The sequence below is a fragment of the Citrus clementina genome, unplaced genomic scaffold (genome assembly GCF_000493195.1).
Source record: "Citrus clementina cultivar Clemenules unplaced genomic scaffold, Citrus_clementina_v1.0 scaffold_1, whole genome shotgun sequence".
Classification (NCBI taxonomy): Eukaryota; Viridiplantae; Streptophyta; class Magnoliopsida; order Sapindales; family Rutaceae; genus Citrus; species Citrus x clementina.
This window is the reverse complement of record NW_006263303.1, coordinates 20,596,341-20,605,770: the sequence shown is the minus strand read 5'-3', so window position 1 is coordinate 20,605,770 and position 9,430 is coordinate 20,596,341. Positions and strand designations below refer to the sequence as shown.

Sequence of the window (9,430 nt, the reverse complement as noted above, 5' to 3'; positions counted from 1 at the left end):
ATCTGAGAGCTGCATGATCAGAAAAAACAACCACTTTAGTACCCAATAAATATGAACGGAATTTTTCTAAAGCAAAAACAATAGCTAAAAGTTCTTTTTCCGTTGTTGAGTAATTGCACTGAGCACTATCAAGTGTTCTTGATGCGTAATATATCACATGAGCAACTCTTCCAACCCTTTGTCCGAGAACAGCACCAACAGCATAATTACTGGCGTCGCACATTATCTCAAAAGGGAGGCTCCAGTCTGGTGGCTGTATAATATAAGCTGAAGTCAATAACTCCTTAAGTTTATCAAATGTTACCTTGCATGCTTCATTAAAATCAAACGTCACATCTTTCTGAAGAAGCTTGCATAAAGGCTGAGCTATCTTCGAAAAATCCTTGATAAATCGTCTATAGAAACCTGCATGACCAAGAAAAGAACGAACTTCCCGCACACATGTGGGATAAGGTAACGATTTAATAACATCTATTTTAGCTTTATCTACCTCAATTCCTCTAGCAGAGACTACATGACCCAAAATAATGTCTTGATCTACCATAAAATGACATTTTTCATAATTCAAGACAAAGTTTGTTTCAATGCATCTTTCAAGCACTTTCTTCAGATTATAGAGACAATCATCGAAAGAATCAGCATAGACCGTAAAATCGTCCATAAATACCTCTATAGTGTTTTCTACATAGTCTAAAAAAATACTGACCATGCACCTCTGAAAAGTGGCGGGAGCGTTACAAAGACCAAATGGCATACGTCGGTACACAAAGGTTCCAAAAGGACATGTGAAGGAAGTCTTCTCCTGATCCTCAGGCACAACTGGTATCTGATGAAAACCTGAATAGCCATCAAGACAACAAAAGTGAGATTTTCCCGCCAACCTTTCGAGCATATGATCAATAAAAGGAATAGGAAAATGATCCTTCCTAGTGAGTGAATTAAGCTTTCTAAAATCAATACAAACCCTCCACCCATTCTGAACTCGGGTAGGTACTAACTCACCATAAGAATTCTCAACAATTGTTATACCAGTTTTCTTCGGTATCACTTGTACCGGACTTACCCATTTGCTATCCGCAATTGGATAGATTATACCTGCATCAACAAGTTTTAGAATTTCTTTCTTCACTACTTCCATCATGAGTGGATTCAAACAGCGTTGAGCTTGAATTGAAGGTTTGGCATCTTCCTCCAGCAGTATTCTATGCATGCACGTGGACGTACTTATCCCTTTAATATCTGCAATTGTCCACCCAATAGCCTTTTTGTAATCCCTTAGCACTCTAATAAGTTTCTCTTCCTCCAAAGTACTAAGCTTTGAAGAGATGATCACCGGAAGTGTCTCATCATCTCCTAAAAACATGTACTTTAGATGACTAGGCAATGGTTTAAGCTCTATTTTTGGTGCCTGCAAAATAGATGGAAGAAGTTTTGCATGAGATGAAGGTAATTCATTATTAGACATATGATGAGTTAAAGTTCTCAAAGAATTTAATTCATAAATTATCTCTTGCAATACAGAATTTAAAACAAACTCATTTTCATCCTTTTGCAATCCTTTGAGGCCCAAACTGTTATTTAAAGCAGCTACCAATGAATCTTCAACATCCAAATAAAAAACTTCTTGCACTATAGGGTTCATAACATCCATAGAAAATACTGAATGTTCCTCACTGGGATATTTCATGGCATCATACATATTGAACTCTATAACCTCTCCATCAAACTCCATAGTAAGAGTACCTTTATGTACATCCATTTTAGTTCTAGCAGTCTTAAGAAAAGGTCTTCCTAGCAAAATTGGGATAGAATTAGAGGAATTATAATCTTCCATATCAAGTACATAAAAATCAGCAGGAAAAACCAACTCATTAACTTGTACTAAGACATCTTCTAATACCCCATCAGGATATACATTAGACCTATCAGCTAGTTGAATTATCACGCCAGTTTCTTTTAATGCACCAATATTTAAAGACGAATAAATAGAACGAGGCATGACATTAATAGAAGCTCCTAGATCTAACATAGCCTTCTCAACTCTAACACTACCAATTTTGCAAGGGATAGTAAACATACCTAGATCCTTGCACTTAGGAGGTAGTTTCTTTTAGAGAACTGCTGAAACATTCTCCCCCATGTGAACTTTTTCATCTCCTCTTAATTTTCTCTTGGAGGTACACAGTTCCTTAAGAAATTTAGCATATCGAGGTATTTGTTTTATAGCATCTAATAAGGGAATATTTACCTCAACCTTGCGAAATGTCTCAAGGATGTCTTTCTCTTGTTCCTCCTATTGGATTTTGCAAACCGGCTTGGAAAAGGAGGAGGTATCACAATAGGTAGGGGTTTCGCTCTGGTGGGTTACACATCCTGAGATTTAGGCATCAATTCATTCTTTTCAAGCTCATCTTCTACATGCTCTATCACTTTCTTACTAGGCTCTTGTAACTCCTTCCCACTTCTAAGGATGACGGCACTAGCGTTTTGCTTGGGATTCACCTCAGATTGTGAAGGCAATCTCCCAGATACTTGAGACTCTAGATGGCTCATCGTAGTTGCCAATTGACTCACTTGGCTCTCCAAATTCTGAATGCTTGTTGTAGTTGCCTGCTGAAATTGTTGAGCGTTAGTCGCAAGTGATTTAACAATTTCTTCAAGAGATATACCTGACTTGGAGGTTGACTGTGGAGGTGCTAGTTGTCTTGGTGGATACTGCTGTGGGAATCCTGACGGCCTAACTCCATAGCTGAAGTTGGGATGATCCTTGCATCCCGGATTGTATGTTTGTGCATAAGGATCATACCTCCTCTGAGGCATGCCTGGAAATCCTCCAACTGCATTGGCTTGTTCAACGGGTTCTTCTTGAAGTGTAGGACACATATCGGTTGAATGACTCATATTGTAATAAATGCAACAAGTCTTCACCTGTTGCACATTACCTACAACAAACTTTTCCACAAGAGAAGTAAGTTTATCTAAACATTGTTCAACAAAAGAAATATTTACCTCATTCACCGTTCTTGAAGTGAGATCTTGCCTGCTGCCAAATTGTTGTGCGTTGGCAGCCATATTTGATATCAACTCCCTTACTTGAGTAGGGGTCTTGTTCACCAACACGCCTCCACTAGCAGCATCTATCATACTCCTATCCATTAATGACAGTCCTTCGTAAAAATATTGAATAAGAAGTTGATCAGAAATCTGATGCTGAGGACAGCTGGCACACAATTGTTTGAATCGCTCCCAATACTCATACAAAGTCTCCCTAGGAAGTTGTTTGATCCCATAAATATCCTTTCTGATGTTGGCAGCTTTTGAAGCAGGAAAGTACTTCTCGAGGAACTGCTTCTTCAAATCATTCCACGTTGTAATCGATCCAGGAGGCAAGTAATACAACCAGTCTTTAGCTAGCCCATCTACAGAGAACGGAAAAGCACGCAGCTTAATCTGTTCTTCAGTCACGCCTTGTGGTCTCTTACTTGAACACACAACATGAAACTCCTTAAGATGTTTATGAGGATCTTCACCTGCAAAACCATGAAACTTGGGTAATAAATGAATAAGACCAGACTTTAATTCAAAATTTACCTCCAAGTCTACATATTGAATGCAGAGTGGTTGTTGATTCAAGTCTGGTTCAGCTAACTCTCTAAGAGTTTTTTCTACAGGTGCAGGTCTATCCATCACTTATTAATATCAAGAAAAATAGAGAGTTGATTAGTGTGAACATAATTTTTATTGATGAAAAGGTTGTGTACACTTAACTATACACATTAATATATATTTTTAATGTTAACAAAAAAATAATTAACTTTCATAAATAACATTAGTTTTATAAGGCTACGTCATCTTTAAAAAAAATAATTCATATTTTTTATCAGTTTCATTAAGTGCAAAGTAATAAAAAAAGATAATACTAATTTTTTTTTTAAGGCCGCACAAAGTGCAGTTCTATTTCCTAGTATATATATAAAGTTGGGACTTGAGAAGGTGATGTGGCATCACCATTTCTCATCATCTCATATTCTCTATTATCTAATAAATTGGTTGAAATTAAAAAATAATTACATTACAAAATATTAAAATAGAAAATTATTATTAGATTATAAATGATTACATGTCTTTTCCTATTTCTATTTAAATTCAACAATATGTAACCATTAATAATAATTAATTATAAGTCTTGAAACATTCATTTATTTTATTATGCCAACAATTAAATTTTAGTGGCTTAAAATACATCAATTAATTAATATTAATATATGAAGGAAAGTTCCTTCATCTTCCCTCAACAATACCATTAGAGCCTAATTTTAATGTCATAATCTCATATTTAATTATTCAATCTTTTGTTTAGTGCATTTTGGCTTCTTCAAACTCCATAAACATTAAATATTTAAGATTTATGGCATCATTATTTCTCATCTTTTTATATTCTCTATTATCTAATATATTGGTTGAGATTAAAAAATAATTACATTACAAAATATTAAAAATCTATATCTATCTATATATATATATAAAGTTGGGCTTTGAGGAGGTGATGTGGCATCACTATTTCTCATCTTTGTATATTTTCTATTATCTAATAAATAGATAAATTTTCTTTTAGATTTGGCTTTTCATCTTCTCATAATTAATTTGATTGTTATTACACAATAACAATTATATAAAGATTTTAATGAGGCATAATCTTTGTAATGAACATTCAAGGAAAAGTGTTATGAATTTATTAAAATAAATGTAGATGTTCATAACATATATCTCTTAATTTCCTCACTATCTCCCATTAGCAACATTTAGCTTCCCTATAACTCCCAATATCTCACAAGGAATTATGATCCATAATTTTGCATTAATTTCATGGAGTGATTATATAACTATAAAAGGAGAGCTCATCTTTTTGTCTTGTATACACACAATTGGAATGAATAAAATCACTCTATAATATATTCTCTCATTTTATTCTTTATCCTGCGTTGGTTCTTTATTTGTATTGCTGGCTAATTTTTTTTTTTGTTTTTTATAAGGCTGCCTCATCTAAAAAAAAATAATTCATATTTTTTATCAGTTTCACAAGTGTAAAGTAAGAAAAAAAGATAATACTAAATTCTTTTTTTAAAGCCGCGTAAAGCGCGGTTCTATTTTCTAGTATATATATAAAGTTGGGACTAGAGGAGATGATGTGGCATCACTATTTCTCATCATCTCATATTGGTTGAAATTAAAAAATAATTACATTACAAAATATTAAAATAGAAAATTATTATTAGATTATAAATGATTACATGTCTTTTCCTATTTCTATTTAAATTCAACAATATGTAACCATTAATAATAATTAATTATAAGTCTTGAAACATTCATTTATTTTATTATGCCAACAATTAAATTTTAGTGGCTTAAAATACATCAATTAATTAATGTTAATATATGAAGGAAGGTTCTTTCATCTTCCCTCAACAATACTATTAGAGCCTAATTTTAATGTCATAATCCCATATTTAATTATTCAATATTTTGTTTAGTGCATTTTGGCTTCTTCAAACTCCATAAACATTAAACATTTAAGATTTGTGGCATCATTATTTCTCATCTTTTTATATTCTCTATTATCTAATATATTGGTTGAGATTAAAAAATAATTACATTACAAAATATTAAAAATCTATATATATCTATATATACTCTTCTCCATAATGATTTTTATTCGGATAATAATAAAGAAAAAAGACTTTGGTTTTTTAAACATTTTCTAAATCAAAGAAAAGAGATTCAAGAGACATATTATGAATTTGTAAACTCACATAAAATTCATATATTGTTTTTTGATTGGTTTGAGATATATTCTTCGAATAACAACATCTCTTATCCTTTTAAAGAGTCAAACCCTATTACTATTAGGAAGAAAATTCCTGAGTGGAAACTTTCTGATGGTGATAGAATTATAGAATCTGAGCATCCACCTCTTAGGAGTTTAACTGTTGATCACGGTGAACCTCATGTCCAAATTAGAGCCTCACCTTATAAAATCCCTAAACCCAATAATTCTGATGCGAATTTAAGTAGTATTATTCAACAGAATAATTTCTGTAATACTAACTTAAATACGATAGGAAAACAATTGACTAGGATAGAAAGCCAATTCCAAAGGTCAACCATAGTTGTTTCTCCTATTAGCACAAAATCGGATTCTGACAAAAAGCTTAAGGAACCTATTTTTAAACCTTTTCAGATTTCGAAAACTAGTCAAAAGCTTGTTCAAGAGTCAAAATCAGATTTTGCTAAAGCTATTAGAGACCAATTAGATAGAATAAAAGCTTCTTCTTCTTTTTCTTCTAAGGTCCAGATTGCCCCCGGTAGTGCTCAATCTAGCAAGATTGGTGTACTAGAACATGACAATGTTTCTAATGCCTCTTCAGATATAGAAGCATTTAGAGAAGAACCGCCTGTGCCTAAAGCCAATAAAATCCATTGGGATTTAGCCCTACCTACTGTCAAGACTCCACCAGATCTAGCTATAGATAATAGACCAAGTGTTTTAAATCAGTCACGATTTAATGCATCTTCCGTCTATGAGTGGAATATTGATGGTATGTCTGAGTATAACATCTTAGGATTGTTGCAACAGATGACTATGGCAGCCAATGCCTATAAAACTCAGTCGGGAACTTCTGATAGAGCTATAGCAGAAATTCTTATCGCTGGGTTTACTGGTCAACTTAAAGGTTGGTGGGATCATCTCCTTACTCAACAGCAACAAGTAGATGTCCTAAACTCTATTCAAGTCGATGCCAATGGAGCCCCCATTCTTGATGAGTTAATAGTCCAATTCAGGATGCTGTTGCTACCCTGATTTTGACTATATCCCTTCATTTCATAGATGACCCTTCGCACCTTAGAGATAAGAACGCTGAGTTACTACACAATCTCGGGTGTAGGAAACTTAGTGAATTCCAAAGCTATAAAACCACTTTCTTTACCAGACTTTTCCTTAGAGATTATGCAAATCATACAACTTGGAAGGAAAAATTCCTTGCAGGTTTACCTACCCTTTTAGGAGAGAAGTTAGAAATTCCATTAAAGCCTTGTATGACAACCGTATTCCTTATGACGAGCTTACCTATGGTGAACTTGTCAATTTTGTCAACAAAGAAGGTTTAAAGATTTGTCAAGATTTGAAGTTACAGAAATGACTAAAATGGGAGCTTAGAAAATCTAAGCAAGAATTAGGCAGTTTCTGTAAACAATTCAATTATGACCCTTTTAAAACTTCCACTTCCAAAAACTGTAATGGTAAGTGTTTTTCAAAACCTTACAAGAAACATTACAAGTCAAGAAACCATAAAAAGCCCTATCAAGATTTTAGAGAACTTTCTTATAAGAAATCCTCGAGGCCTTATAAAAAGCCCAACTTCCCTAAAAAGAAAGAGTTTAGAGCCAAACCGAAAACCCCTTTTAATTACAAAGAAGCCACATGTTATAAATGTGGAAAGAAAGGCCACACTGTAAAATTTTACAGAATGAACAGAAAGCTCCAAGAACTTGGCCTTGATGAAGAAATCCTTTCTAAAGTTGTGTTTTATTTTGAGTGTTTTTTATTTTGATATTGAATTCATTAAAGGCGATACAAATTCTATCCCTGATTTTCTAACCAGGGAATTTCTTCAAAACAGATAATGCCGCCCAAAAAGAAAGACAAAGGCAAAGCCGTTCTTAAAGACATCGAATCACAAGAAACCTCCAAAGAACCCCAATCAACCCCCTCTAAAGAAAAATTGCTTTCTTCTGCCATGCCAATCAAGTCTTGGATTGACATGATAGAAGATCAAGAAGCCCAGTCTAAAGCCCTTGCCTCACATGAACAGGTAAATGAGTGGATGAAATCCATTTCTAAATCCCCTGAGCTTATGCTCGCTTTACAAAGTTTTTCTCAAAGCCAAAATTCTCCTAAAGAAAATATTTCCAAAGAAATTTCAAAACCCTCTTCTCAAAATGTAGTTGTTTCTGGTGAAAGTTCATCTTCTCAAATTGTTCTTTCCCAGCCAAAACTTTCAAAGAAATCTTCCAATTGGTTTGATAAAACTAATTTCCAAAATATTTTATCTATGGAAGATGGGTTTTACCATACTGATCCATTTCAAGCTATTTCAAAGTTTTTCCCTAAAGGCTGGTTTTTCAAACCATGGGATTTGACAAAACTCCAGTCTTACTATCAAAGCATTTTAGAAGCCACTGAGTCAGTAAAATTCAAACATTTCTTTCTCAGTGAAACACATTTAGAGCCAGCCTACTCTACGGCTACTATCCTAAAAGTCTTGAGCCCAAACCAGTGGGGTGATCAACTTCACAAACAAAAAAGCTTCCCTCCAAACTTTCAAATGCGTTTACCACATTGTTTGTCTTATTCTTATTGGGATTACCAACAAGCCTGGTTTAACACATTTTTCATACAAAACCCAAAGAAATCACATTCCTGGTTATTTTTCTTCAATTCAAAAATAACCGTTCAAAGCCTCCCTAATTGGTTTCAACAATGGTGGAACTCTTTTGGCCCAATACCACAAATTCTAACCCCAAATGCCACCCATTGTTTAACCTCTTTAAAGCACACTATGTCCCATCTGAATTCGAGAAAAGGTTTCCTCCCTTTCTTTGTTTTTGTACAAATTTCTTCCTCTCATGGGTATGGATGTGGAATCTAAGATATCACACCCAAGAAGCCCAACTTATCTTACAAAGAACCTTTAAAGTAAAATGGTGGTCAAAGTTTGACGAACAGTCCAAATTAACTGATACTCTGATCCAAAATTGGCTCTGTTCTAAAGGCTTTTTACCCCCCACCATTAAAGATGTCAAAGCCCAAGAAACCTTTCTTACCCAAAAATCCAAAGCCCAATCTCTTTTGGCCAGCGCTAAGACTGAAGAAGAATATTTTAAAGTTATGGAGCAGCTCCTTACCTCAAGATCAAAGTCTTCAGTTGCCGCTTCCTCTGATGACGATGAAGAAGATGAAGAGCCATTTATTTCTCTTGGAGACGAAAATGAAGATGATTGTTTCAGAATTTTCCCTCCAATAAAGCATTGTAAATAGTTACTATTATTAAAAAAAAAGTAATTTTTCATTTTGTAAATTTTATCCTTTGTAATTCCAGCATTATTATATGTATGTACCTTTGGGTGGTCCCCTGGACACAAGTGAGAGCGCACATGTCTCTTCACCCAAAACCTTTACTTTATTTCAAAGTTCAAGGCCCACTTCCGGGAATCTCTCTTAAAGCTTTGGCCCCACTCACGTGAAGCCTTCTCCAAATCCATAAAGCAGATAATTATGCTATCTCCACTTTCATCATGTTCTGGTCCCACTCTCCACCAGCAACGCATGTGAAGACAAGTTTTACTTATTTACTTTATAAAGCATCAGTTG

The 9,430-nt window shown here is 34.2% G+C and overlaps 1 non-coding gene across 1 annotated transcript; it reads left to right on the top strand.

The window, feature by feature from the left end:
• Window positions 1-3,202: 3,202 nt before the first annotated feature.
• LOC112095967 lies at window positions 3,203-3,309 on the top strand. Its single transcript, XR_002904127.1, has one exon. It is a non-coding gene; the product is annotated as a small nucleolar RNA R71 (small nucleolar RNA).
• The last annotated feature ends 6,121 nt before the right edge of the window (window positions 3,310-9,430 follow it).